This window comes from Somniosus microcephalus, unplaced genomic scaffold (genome assembly GCF_052327205.1).
Source record: "Somniosus microcephalus isolate GS21.2 unplaced genomic scaffold, FLI_Smic_1.0 unresolved_chr4, whole genome shotgun sequence".
NCBI classification, from domain to species: domain Eukaryota; kingdom Metazoa; phylum Chordata; class Chondrichthyes; order Squaliformes; family Somniosidae; genus Somniosus; species Somniosus microcephalus.
The window spans coordinates 5,971,190-5,985,185 of NW_028225182.1; the positions used below are offsets into that span (position 1 = coordinate 5,971,190).

At 49.2% G+C, this 13,996-nt stretch overlaps 2 non-coding genes across 2 annotated transcripts; both read left to right on the forward strand.

Annotated features, from left to right (window-relative positions):
- Positions 1 to 278: 278 nt before the first annotated feature.
- Positions 279 to 352, forward strand: trnaf-gaa (transfer RNA phenylalanine (anticodon GAA)). The gene has a single exon. It is a non-coding gene; the product is annotated as a tRNA-Phe (tRNA).
- A 7,760-nt stretch (positions 353 to 8,112) lies between these two features.
- trnak-cuu (transfer RNA lysine (anticodon CUU)) lies at positions 8,113 to 8,185 on the forward strand. Its single transcript has one exon. It is a non-coding gene; the product is annotated as a tRNA-Lys (tRNA).
- The last annotated feature ends 5,811 nt before the right edge of the window (positions 8,186 to 13,996 follow it).

Here is a 13,996-nt window from a genome sequence, read left to right on the forward strand (position 1 = left end):
GTGTGGAGAAAAGAACAGGGAATTTTACACATGTGTTGTGCTCTGTAACTTTATTTGAACATTTCATTGCATTTCACGCTGTGTCCAACACGGTGAGGTCCCTCGTGCTGTGTCAGCTTTGTACCTTTGTCAACACTGCAGCTTTACATTAACACAACCTGAGCTCCGAGATCTGGTCGGGTCACATTGCCCGAAGTGAGGAATGAGCGAGAGGGGCAATTCCACCCGGGGATAGAAAATCCTCCAAAAGAACGACAGAATACGGCATTTGATGTGAAGCCGAAATAGCTCAGTTGGGAGAGCGTTAGACTGAAAATCTAAATAGTCCCTGGTTCGATCCCGGGTTTCGGCAGGTTTTATGTTACTTTCTGTCTCCTTCACTACAAGAGGAGCGAATTAGGAGAAATTTTACACTCCTGATGCCGCGTTTCCCAAACGAATGGGAATGAAACCCCATCGGACATGCTGGATCCGGCTCCAACCGTCTGCTACACGTTCGACTGCAGTCGGGGTCCCGCCGTCTGCTTTTATACCGGGACAGTGTTTGTGGGAGGGGCTGTTGTGCGATAATATATTTTAGAATGACGTTTGTTAGACCATAGAGCTGTCTTTCTGTTACTTTGGATTTACACTGTGCCCAGTTGTATATGCGAACAGTTAACAATGTTTAAGCGATGTGGTGTGTTCAATGTTTGTGCAGTAACTCGGTCACCCAGTGTGAGCCTGAACGACAATCTCCCAGCCTGGGTTCGAGCCTGGCCAACGGAAGCGTTTTGGCCAGTTAATTCAGTTGGTGATAGCGTGGTGCTAACTAACGCCAAGGTAGCACGTTCGATCCCCGTACGGGCCATCAGGATGTTTTCATAATTTTACGCTTTTCCCGCACATTTCCAATACAAACTTTATAAGGAAGCCAATGCACACACATTCTCACGGGGGATATATTTGGATTAACATCCTTTGCCACCGGGGCTGAGAGACATACCTTTATGTTCATTTGTCTTTCTGGGTTTGCTGTTGAAAGTTGAACAGGGAGCCTGTTGCCGATAAGGGTCACAGGCAGGTAAGAGACAGACAGAGCGGCTCTGACCGCGCGAGATGGGCAAAAGGCTTCAGTTTAGGACAAATGCATCAATGAATTGTTCGCCCAGCACCGAGAGAGACAACATCCAGAGAAAAACACAGGAGGAAATCGATTTCAAGTGGATGCCTACCCGCTCTTGGTGCCGTGCTTTCGCGAACACGTCTGTTGTGTTCTCATGTAAAAAATATAATTTTGTCCGCACAGTTTGCATGGAGTGAAAGGATCTGAATTGCAAAGTGATGCGCTATCAATTACTCATAAAAGACTGAGAGTTAAGAGAGTAACTAAAGGCTTTTATTAGCAAAGAACAGAGCATGCCTCTCGTGGTTGACTGGGTTCCAAGAAGGCAGGGGGCTGCAGGTCAATCACCTTTATACCTGGGCCTGTGTGGGTGGAGCCAGCCGAGACATGTTGAGGCATGCATAGGTACAACAGTGTGTAACAACAACAACAACAGTGGTTTACCACATTCACCCCTTGATTAAAATTGAGTCCGGCGGGGTGAAGTGTACTAAAGGTTCGTGTAAGTAAGTCTATCAGGTGGCGTTGTATGCCGTCATGGTGGCGGCGGTGATGGTGCAGCATCCAACGTTGAGTCTGGCGTCTCATTGAGTGGTTGGGTGGTCAATGACGGGTCCTGGGGCTGCGGCATGCCGTCTAGCGGGGTTGGGTTGTGGGTAGTGGTGGATGGCAATGGTAGTGTTTCAGGGGCACCCAATGGTGCGTGAACTCGTGTGGGGGCTGTGTCCTCCCGCCCGTCCGGGCACGCTACGTAAGCATACTGGGGGTAGGCGTGGGTAGTGGTGGGTGGCGAGGGGGGTGTTTCGGGAGCACCCGCAGGTGCGAGGTCTCGTATGGAGACTGTGTCCTCCCGCCCGTCCGGGTACACCATGTAAGCATACTGAGGGTTGGCATGGAGGAGGCTCACCCTCTCGACCAGGGGGTCCATCTTATGGGACCTCACGTGCTTCCGCAGTAGGACGGCTCCTGGAGAAGTCAGCCATGTCGGTAACGAGATCCCCGATGTGGACTTCCTGGGGAAGGAGAACATTCTCTCATGAGGGGTAGCATTGGTGGCTGTACAGAGCAGTGACCGAATGGAATGGAGCGCCGCAGGGAGGACTTCCTGCCAGCAAAAGGTCGGAAGGCCCTTAGATTTCAAGTTTAAAAGCACTGCCTTCCAGTCTGTCGCATTTTCCCTTTCCACCTGGCCATTCCCCCGGGGGTTGTAGCTGGTGTTCCTGCTTGTAGCGATACCTCTCGAGAGCAGGTACTGCCGGAGTTCGTCGCTCAGAAAGGATGAGCCCCTGTTGCTATGAATATAGCTAGGGAAACCGAACAAGTTGAAGAGGTCATTCAGACATTTAATGACCGTGGTACTGGTCATGTCTGAGCAAGGGATGGAAAACGGGAAACGGGAGTACTCATCAATTATGTTGAGGAAGTACACATTGCGGTCGGAGGAGGGGAGGTGCCCTTTAAAATCGACGCTCAGCCGTTCAAAGGGGCGCGTGGCTTTGATCAGGCTTGCTCTGTCTGGCCTATAAAAATGCGGTTTGCACTCGGCACAGATTTGGCAGTTCCTGGTCATGGTCCTGACCTCCTCGATGGAGTAGGGCAGGTTACGGGATTTGATGAAGTGAAAAAACCTGGTGACCCCCGGGTGGCAGAGGTCATTGTGGAGGGCCTTCAGTCTATCGACCTGCGCGTTGGCGCATGTACCACGTGATAGGGCATCTGGGGACTCATTGAGTTTCCTGGGCCGGTACAAGATATCGTAATTGGAGGTGGAGAGTTCGATTCTCCACCTCAAGATCTTGTCGTTCTTGATTTAGCCCCTCTGCTTATTATTAAACATAAAAGCTACTGAACGCTGGTCAGTGAGCAGGGTAAATCGTTTTCCGGCCAGGTAATGCCTCCAATGTCGCACAGCTTCCACAATGGCCTGGGCCTCCTTTTCGAAAGAGGAGTGTCGAATCTCCGGGCCCTGGAGGGTCCTTGAGAAAAAGGCCACGGGTCTCCCCGCCTGGTTAAGGGTTGCAGCTAGGGCAAAGTCGGATGCGTCGCTCTCCACTTGGAAAGGGATGGACTCATTTACTGCGTGCATTGTGGCCTTCGCAATATCTCCTTTTATGAGAGTGAAGGCTGCACAGGCCTCTGCTGTCAGGGGAAGGAGGTGGACTTGATGAGGGGTCTGGCTTTGTCTGCATAGTTGGGCACCCACTGAGCATAGTACGAGAAAAACCCTAGGCATCTCTTCAGTGCTTTTTGGCAGTGGGGGAGGGGGAGCCCCATAAGGGGGCGCATCCTGTCGGGGTCGGGGCCGATGACTCCGTTCTCCACTACACAGCCAAGAATGGCAAGGCGCTTGGTACGAAACATACATTTGTCCTTGTTGTATGTTAGGTTCAGCCGCTGGGCCGTACGGAGGAATTTCTCTAGATTAACATCATGGTCCTGCTGGTCGTGGCCGCAGATGGTGACGTTGTCTAGATAGGGGAAAGTGGCCTGGAGCGCGTTCTGGTCGACCATCCGGTCCATCTCCCGTTGGAAGACTGAAACCCCGTTGGTGACGCCGAAGGGAACTCTGAGGAAGTGGTAGAGACGACCGTCAGCTTCAAAAGCTGTGTACTGGCGGTCCTCAGCCCTGATGGGGAGCTGGTGGTATGCCGACTTCAGGTCAATCGCCGAGAACACCCGGTATTGTGCTATCTGATTGACGATGTCAGATATGCGGGGGAGTGGGTATGCATCTAGCTGGGTGTAGCGATTGATCGTCTGGCTGTAGTCAATAACTAGGCTCTGTTTTTCGGCAGTCTTCACTACCACCACTTGTGCTCGCCATGGGCTGGTGCTACTTTCAATAATCCCTTCCTTCAGGAGTCTTGCTACCTCGGATTTAATGAAGCTCCTATCCCCGGCGCTGTAACGCCTGCTTTTGGTAGCGATGGGCTTACAGTCGTGGGTGAGGTTAGTGAACAAGGAGGGGGGGGACTTTAAGGGTGGAGAGGCTGCAAATGGTGCGCGGTGGGCGATTTAAAAGCTGCTGGCTGCAGACTGTGAGTGGGGGGAGGGGTCCATCGTGCGCTAATGTGACACTCTTAAGGTGGCACTGAAAATCCAACCCCAGTAGAACGGCAGCGCAAAGATGGGGCAGGATCAGGAGTTTAAAATTTTTGTATTCTATGCCCCTTACTGAAAGGGTCACTACACAGTAGCCACCGACGTCCGCTGACTGGGCTTTGGATGCCAAAGAGACCCGATGTCGCGTCGGCAGGACCGGGAGAGAGTAACTGCGCACCGTGTCGGGGTGGATAAAGCTTTCCGTGCTCCCGCTGTCAAAAAGGCAGGTAGTGGCGCGGCCGTTTACCGTAATGGCCATCATGGACCTGGACAGTTGATGAGGGAGAGATTGGTCCAGTGTCACGGAGGCCAGCGTATGGTCGAGCGAGTCGATGTGGTCGTCAGATGAGGCGGTGGTTGAGTCCGGGTCCCCCGTGGTTGAAGTTGGAGACGTCCGAGATGGTGGACAAAATGGCGGCGCCCATGGTCCCAATCCCCACGCAGCTGGGGGAGCCCAAGATGGCGGACAAGATGGCTGCCCCCACGGTTTGCACGCGGCGCTGCTGGCGTTAGCGGTTTTACCTTTGCAGGCACTGACATAGTGTCCTTTCTTCCCGCAGCCAGAGCAGGTAGCGTTTCTCGCTGGGCAGCGTGCTCTGGGGTGTTTTGTCTGGCCACAAAAATAACATTTCTGTGCCTTGGACATCGCAGCAGCAGTTGAAGGTGGTGGTCCCATGACCCAAGGCTGTGGCGTCTACGTTGCGGAGTGGTTAGGGGAGAAGGCGTCCATATTCCTGTGGGCCGCGTCGAGCGAGAGCGCGAGGGACACTGCCTTTCTCAGGTCCATTTCTCCCTTTTCCAACAGTCTCTGCCGGGAGTAGTCGGACCTTAGACCCGCAACGAAAGCATCTCGGATCAGTCCCTCCTTGTGTGCTGTGGCTGATACTTCTTTGCAATCGCAGTCTCGGCCGAGTATCCGTAGTGCCCGTAGGAAGGCCTCCACCGATTCCCCGGGCTGCTGTCTGCGGGATCTTAAGAGGTGCCGGGCATAGACCGTATTTACCGGGCGTGCGTATTGCCCTTTTAGCATACCGATAGCCGCCGCATAGGACGTCGCGTCCTGGATTATTGTATAAACTTGGTAGCTCACCTTTGAGCCCAGGATTTCCAACTTGTTTTCGTCCAGGGTCACTGTTGAGGCTTGCAGGTAGGCCTCGAAGCAACGCAGCCAATGCGCGAATTTGGTAGCCGAACCCGCTTCTTGGGGGTCTAGGTCCAGGCATGTTGGTCTGAGGGCTCGCAGCAGCTCCTGCTGCTCAGCGTTTGGTGCAGCAGCCTGCTGTTCAGCGTTTGGTGCAGCAGCCTGCTGTTCAGCGTTTGTCGACATTTTGTTTTTGCTAATAAAATTGATGCGCTATCAATTACTCATAAAAGACTGAGAGTTAAGAGAGTAACTAAAGGCTTTTATGAGCAAAGAACAGAGCATGCCTCTCGTGGTTGACTGGGTTCCAAGAAGGCAGGGGGCTGCAGGTCAATCATCTTTATACCTGGGCCTGTTTGGGTGGAGCCAGCCGAGACAAGTTGAGGCATGCATAGGTACAACAGTGTGTAACAACAACAACAACAACAACAACAACAACAGTGGTTTACCACACAAAGGAGCAGGCAGGAAAAACTGCGTTGATGTGCTTGCTGGCAGGAGGCTGGCTGCAGCTTCCCTGGTGGTCTAGTGGTTAGGATTCGGTTTTTTCACCACCGCGACCCGGGTTTGATTCCCGGTCAGAGAACAGTGCATTTTGGGGCTGGTTGAATTGCCACCATGTAACGCACCCTTACGGAGCAATGCTCCGCCCCTGATTCAGGTTTCCACACTGCTGCTCAACATCACTCTTCATAAAGCGATAAAAAATACACATCCTTGATTTCTGTAAATGTGTGCTGTTTCAAAGTCAGCAGGAATTGATTTTTGTCAAATTTAGACTGGCTGACTTTAAATGTTGCCAACATTTAACTGCAGCTCACAGTGCCAGGGCAGTCACGGTTTTAATCAGTCTTCCGTGTATCTTCTTGCCCACTGCACCTCCCTAACAAACTTAGCTTATCACAGGCACGGCTATCGATTAATTCATTGCCAGTGTGAAAAATGCAAATTTTGAAACTTATCAACGTGTGCAAGCCTGGAATCAGAGAGTCCGTGGCCCGTGATAACGTGAGCATTAAGATGTTCATTAGTCCTTCCTGTATTGCTCAGTAGCCCACTGTGTGAGGAACTAAGAACCACGGGCATTTTCACTTCTGTGTCGGGCTCAGCACCATACCTGCAGCTGAAGATTGAACTTGATTTGGAGCGTGATCAGTGCAGCTCATTGAGACTTCGGCCCATCTCTGCTTCACAACCCATCAGTGTGGAGAAAAGAACAGGGAATTTTACACATGTGTTGTGCTCTGTAACTTTATTTGAACATGTCATTGCATTTCACGCTGTGTCCAACACGGTGAGGCCCCCCGTGCTGTGTCAGCATTGTATCTTTATCAACACTGCAGCTTTACATTAACACAACCTGAGCTCCGAGATCTGGTGGGGTCACATTGTCCGAAGTGAGGAATGAGTGAGAGGCTCAATTCAACCCGGCGATAGAAAATCCTCCAAAAGAAGGACAGAATACTGCCTTTGATGTGAAGCCCAAATAGGTCAGTTGGGAGAGCGTTAGACTGAAGATCTAAAGGTCCCGGGTTTCGGCAGGTTTTAGTTACTTTCTGTCTCCTTCACTGCAAGAGGAGCGAATGAGGAGAAATTTTACGCTCCTGATGCCACGTTTCCCAAACGAATGGGAGTGAAACCACATCGGGCATGCTGGATCCGGATCTAACCATCCGTTGCAGTTTCGAATCCAGTCGGGGTCCCGCCGCCTGCTTTTATACCGGAACAGTGTTTGTGGGAGGGGCTGTGGTGCGATAATAAATTTTAGAATGAGGTTTGATAGACCATAGAGCTGTCTTTCTGTTAGTTTCGATTTACACTCTGCCCAGTTGTATATACGAACAGTTAACAATGTTTAACCGATGTGGTGTGTTCAATGTTTGTGCAGTAACTCGGTCACCCAGTGTGAGCCTGAAAGGCAATCTCCCAGCCGGGGTTCGAGCCTGGCGAACGGGCGCATTGTGGCCGGTTAGCTCAGTTGGTGAGAGCGCGGCGCTAATAATGCCAAGGTCGTGAAAGGATCTGAATTGCAAAGGAGCAGGCAGGAAACACTGCGTTGCTGTACTTGCTGGCAGGAGACTTGCTGCACCTTTTACTGGTGGTTTAGGGGTTAGGATTCAGGCACTTTCACCACCACAGCCCGGGTTCGTATTCCCGGTCAAGAAACAGTGCGTTTTGGGGCTGTTTAAATTGCCACCATACAACGCTGAAATAGCTCAGTTGGGAGATTGATTAGATTTGAACATACAGATTTTCGCATACCTGGAGTTAGATGCACTACCGTTGCGCCATGAGGTCCACAACATAACCATGGATGCTCATAGTTTGTATATATACACCTTCCACAAACACTGTTTCATTCCTCCTGCCTTCTCTTGATTCCTCAGTGTCATGCACAGAAGCGCCTGATGCCCTCATTTGTTTAAAGTAACAAGCAGACACAAACACAGGTATTCGTTCAAAATCTACCCGCAGGTGGCCACAGACACAATAAACAGAGCCAGAGAGACAGACAGAATCGGGAATATCCGGGAAATAGACAAAAGATATTGACAAGGACTAAAGCGATTTGCGATCAGAAATTTGCCTGAACCCCTGTGGTTAATGAATGGGATTTTGCTGCTTGAGCTCCTTATACGCCTTGGGCTTCTGGAGAACTAGTTTCGTAGTTTGCAGAAACGTGGCTCAGACATGCTGTTGTGACCGGGCCGGAGCAATAAGGTTCCTGACTGCAATTAGCGACAAGGCAATGTTGTTTCAACAAGCCCGGCTAGCTCAGTCGGTAGAGCATGAGACTCTTACTCTCAGGGTCGTGGGTTCGAGCCCCACGTTGGGCGGTAGCCATTTTGTTAAACTTTTATGTTGCTTTCAAAGCGTCATTAATTAAGCGATATCCTTGTTTTGCAGAATGAAAGAAATGCGAACTGAGAAAATACTGCAGATGCTGGAAATATGAATTGAAACAGAAAATGCTGGAGATACTCAGCAGGTCAGGCAGTATCTGCGAAGAGAGAAACAGAGGTAACGTTTCAGGTCGATAACCTTTCGTCAGAACTATAAAAAAAAAGGTAATGGAACAGATTTTTAAGCAGTGCAGGGGATTCAATGAGATCATGGCTGATCTCCTGCCTCAATTCCACTCACCGGCCCTATCGCCATATCCCTTGATGCCCTTACCAGTCAGAAATCACCCACTTCTGTTTTGAATATACCCAATAACTGAGCCTCCACAGCACTCTGGGGAAGAGAAATCCAAAGATTCACCACTCTCTGTGTGAAGAAATGTCTTCTCTCTGTCCTGAATGGCCTAACCTTTATCCTGAGGCTGTGTCCGCTGGTTCTAGACTCCCCAGCCAAGGGAATCATTCTCCCAGCATCCAACCGATCAAACCCTGTAATAATTTTGCATGCTTCATGAGATCCCCTCTCATTCTTCCGAATTCAAGAGATTACAGGCCTAGTTTACTCAATCTCTTAACACAACCACTTCCCCGAGATGTGGCTAGTTCTGGAGCACACGCTTTTAGTGCTGCAGACGGAGTGTTGTCGGAGCTCATTGCATTTGCTGTAACTAATGAGCTCAGCTGTTTCTTAATATCGCTTGGAATTAATCGAATTGAATGAAGTCTGGCTTCTCTCAGGATGGTTACAGACACTTCAGCTTTGTCTTTTGTATTCATCCATCTTTTCTGTTTATTTACTCTATCTAATCGTTTTCTTGATTTTAAAACCCTCTGTCAAATTTCCTCTTAGCCGTCTATGCTCTAAGGAGAACAGCTCCAACTTCTCTGGTCTATCCACGAAACGGCAATCGTTCATCACTGGAACCAATGAAGTACAAATGCATCAATGAACTGTTCGCCCAGCACCGAGAGAGACAACATCCAGAGAAAAACACAGGAGGAAATCGATTTCAAGTGGATGCCTACCCGCACTTGGTGCCGAGCTTTCGCGAACACGTCTGTTGTGTTCTCATGTACAAAATACAATTTTGTCCGAACAGTTTGCCTGGTGCGAAAGGATCTGAATTGCAAAGGAGCAGGCATGAAAAGCTGCGTTGATGTGCTTGCTGCCAAGAGGCTGGCTGCAGCTTCCCTGGTGGTCTAGTGGTTAGGATTTAGTGCTCTCACCGCCGCGGCCCGGGTTCGATTCCCGGTCAAGAAGCAGTGTGTTTTGGGGCTGTTTGAATTGCCACCATGCAACGCATCCTTACGGAGCAATGCTTTGCTCCTGATTCAACTTTCCACACCGCTGCTCAACATCACTCTTCATACAGCGATACAAAATACACATCCTTGTTTTCTGTAAAATGCGTGCTGTTGCAAAGTCTGTAGGAATTGATTTCTGTCAAATTTAGACTGGCTGACTTTAAATGTTGTCAACATTTAACTGCAGCTCACAGTGTCAGGGCAGTCAAGGTTTTTATCAGTCTTCCGTGTATCTTCTTGCCCACTACACCTCCCTAACAAGCTTAGCTTATCACAGGCACGGCTATCGATTAATTCATTACCAGTGTGAAAAGTGCAAATTTTGAAACTTGTCAACGTGTGCAAGCCTGTAATCAGAGAGTCCGTGGCCGGTGATAACTTGAGCATTAAGTTATTCATTAGCCCTTCCTGTATTGCTCAGTAGCCCACTGTGTGAGGAATTAAGAACCACGGGCATTTTCACTTCTGTGTCGGGCTCAGCACCATACCTGCAGCTGAAGATTGAACTTGATTTTGCTCATGATCAGTGCGGCTCAGTGAGACTTCGGCCCATCTCTCCCTTCACAACCCATCAGTGTGGAGAAAAGAACAGGGAGTTTTACACATGTGTTGTGCTCTGTAACTTTATTTGAACATGTCATTGCATTTCACGCTGTGTCCAACACGGTGAGGTCCCCCGTGCTGTGTCAGCTTTGTATCTTTATCAACACTGCAGCTTTACATTAACACAACCTGAGCTCCGAGATCTGGTCGGGTCACATTGCCCGAAGTGAGGAATGAGCGAGAGGGGCAATTCCACCCGGGGATAGAAAATGCTCCAAAAGAACGACTGAATACTGCATTTGATGTGAAGCCGAAATAGCTCAGTTGGGAGAGCGTTAGGCTAAAAATCGAAAGATCCCGGGTTTCGGCAGGTTTTAGTTACTTTCTGTCTCCTTCACTACAAAAGGAGCGAATGAGGAGAAATTTTACGCTCCTGATGCCGCGTTTCCCAAACGAATGGGAGTGAAACCACATCGGACATGCTGGATCCGGCTCCAACCATCCGCTGCAGGTTCGAATCCAGTCGGGGTCCCACCGTCTGCTTTTATACCAGAACAGTGTTTGTGGGAGGGGCTGTGGTGCGATAATAAATTTTAGAATGAGGTTTGTTAGGCCATAGAGCTGTCTTTCTGTTAGTTTCGATTTACACTCTGCCCAGTTGTATATACGAACAGTTAACAATGTTTAACCGATGTGGTGTGTTCAATGATTGTGCAGTAACTCGGTCACCCAGTGTGACGCTGAAAGACAATCTCGCAGCCTGGGTGCGAACCTGGACAACGAGAGCATTGTGGCCGGTTAGCTCAGTTGGTGAAAGCCTGGTCCTAATAACGACAAGGTCGCGAGTTCGATCCCCATACTGGCCATCAGGATGTTCTCATAATTTTACGCTTTTCCCGCACATTTCCAATACAAACTTTATAAGGAAGCCAATGCACACAGACTCTCACGGGGGATTTATTTGGATTAACATCCATTGCAACTTTGCCACCGGGGCTGAGAGACACATCTTTCTGTTTATTTGTCTTTCTGGGTTTGCTGTTGAACGTTGAAGAGGCGGCCTGTTCCCGTAAAGGTTAACAGGCAGGTAATAGACAGACAGAGCAGCTCTGATCCCGCGAGATGGGCAAAAGGCTTCAGTTCAGGACAAATGCATCAATGAAATATTCGCCGGCACTGAGAGAGACATCAGCCAGAGAGAACCACTGAAGGAAATCGATTTCAAGTGGATGCCTACCCGCACTTGGTGCCGTGCTTTCGCGAACACGTCTTTTGTGTTCTCATGTAAAAAATATCATTTTGTCCGAACAGTTTGCCTGGCGCGAACGGATCTGAAGTGCAAAGGAGCAGGCAGGAAACACTGCGTTGCTGTGCTTGCTGGCAGGAGACTTGCTGCAGCTTTTCTGGTGGTCTAGTGGTTAGGATTCGGGCACTTTCACCACCGTGGCCCGGGTTCGATTCCCAGTCAGGAAATAGCGTGTTTTGGGGCTGTTTGAATTGCCACCATATAATGCTGAAATAGCTCAGTTGGGAAATCGACTTAGATTTGAACGTGCAGATTTATCAGATCTGGGAGTCGGATGCGCTCCCCTTGTGCCATGAGGTCCACAACATAACCACAGATGTTCGTAGTTTGTATATATACACGTTCCACAAACACTGTTTCATTTCTCCTGCCTTCTCCTGATTCCTCAGTGTCATGCACAGAAGCGCATGATGCCCTCATTTGCTTAAAGTAACAAGCAGACACAAACACAGGTAATTCATTCAAAATCTACCCGCCAGTGGCCACAGACACAACAGACAGAATCGGGAATCTCTGGTAAATTGACAAAAGATATTGACAAGGACTAAAGCGATTTGCGATCAGATATTTGCCTGAACCCCTGTGGTTAATGAAAGGGATTTTGCTGCTTGAGTTCCTTGTACGCTGTAAGATTCGAAATTTTCAGCAAAAATCACGCATGAAAACTGGATGAAATAAGACTGTTTATTGACCAAAGTAAGCTTGCACAGAAAAACCTTTGATAAAAGGGCATACAAAATGGCTGCCAGGCCCCGTGATCAGTTTCTTAACCATTTTATTTCTGTTACTGCAAGCCAGACAGGCTTGTGGCTTGAAGACAGTAAGCCCGCGAAAGCCATTATCTGGGAACTTATACTCAGAGAAACAACATACATATTCAATGGATTCTAAGTACAGGATGGGGCCCATCAAGATATGGGCGGACAATGCAAAAAGACTTATACCCATTTATTGTACAATGGAAAAACCGTTTAGCAGCCATCAAGGAAAATCTCCGGACCGATCAATATGCAAACCGAGCCGCGGTGACAATGAAAAAGGCATTAAAAGACATTATCGGCCAGGAAGGCCAGTTTAAGTTATCACCGGCTCCGTTACAAGACAAAGCACCCCTGCAGAGATTTCTGCCCGCCAAAATTAATACAAAGACAGGACTATGATTTGGCGGGAGATAAGACTGTCCCAAAAGAGTATAACTATGGATCGAAAGTCCATCAAAAACTACACTTGACTGGACGGCGGCTGCTTCTTCTTCTTGGACGACTTCGAACTTGACTTTTCTTCAAGGACTTCTCCTACAAGGAACGAACGAAGGACAGACGGTGCCAGGATCGGCGCCTCTTCCACTTCGGCAGATGCAGAATCGATGAAAACGTTTTCGTCTTTTTAAAGACGGACGGTTTCGGTGAAAAGACAACGTGGTCGGTGTTCAGCCAAACAAGGCTCGGCCACGACGAGAAGACGACAAGGGTGGCCCGGGTACTGAGGTCGGGAGATCATCGATGACCCAGGCCGATGGAGAAGAAACCCTCTGGAGGACCGGCGATCCAGGCCGGAAAGACTCTTCCATGTGCATGCACTTCTTCAGCAGCCTGCATCTAAGTCTGCTCCATGAACCCAAATAGTGGATCTCAACCTTGACGAGCGCTCATCAAGGCTGTGTCTACCCCACCGCCTCGAGGGAGAGAAAATATCGACTGCGCCAGAAGCTTCCAAATCCACGTGACGACGGAAAGCGGTGCCAAACGGCTGCGAACCCCCCTTTTTTCGCGATTTCGAGTGGTGAGCATGATCCCAAGTTCCCCAGGTTGAAACTTAGTTTAGGTATAGGGGAGGGAGTTAAGGATATTCGTAATGTGTTTCCCCTTTTTCGATGTGCCGTGTGTTCCCCATTTCCATAGAGTCAAGTTCATAAATTTGTGTATGATTGTAGTAACTTTAATCTGTGCCTATGACATGTATTTTGTAATGCTTCAAACTGTTTAAAAATAAAAGCATCCATTTCGTGCTATTCAACCTGGTCTATTGAGTTCTTTCTCTGCACTACTGTTCTCTGCATCTAAGTCCAAGGTCTAGAACCGTAGGGAGAGTGGGTCGAACCACTCAAGGGTAATTATTGCACGAAACCCGGCAGGAGACCAGAACGAGCAAGTGAAACCCCCTACAGAAATGGCGACCGCGGCAGGACCTTGGCAGTAGGAAAGTAGTGTGTTAGATCAAGGTCTGAATAAACGAGATGTGATGGATGAAAGAATAGCCGATTATGTTTTTGGAAAAGTTAACCTCACAAAGCAGTGGATCTCTGACCTGTTGAGAGATAGGCGCCCGCTAGACGCAGCCATCAAGTGGAAAGCGGGTAAAGAGCATAAGAAATCTGTAGAGAACGCGGTCTGGCTGATGTGCTACAAGAAGCAAGTCCAGCTTTTGGACCAGGTCGTTGCAGCACAGACAGCCCAGATCAACGGTTTGCTTAAAGACGTAGAGGAGAAGGTTGCAGGAGGGCAGCAACTGATTGAAGCGCTTAACGCGCTGAATCAGGAAAGCCAGTCCATAATTCGCTGCCACGAGACCCGGGTAGAATATATAAAATG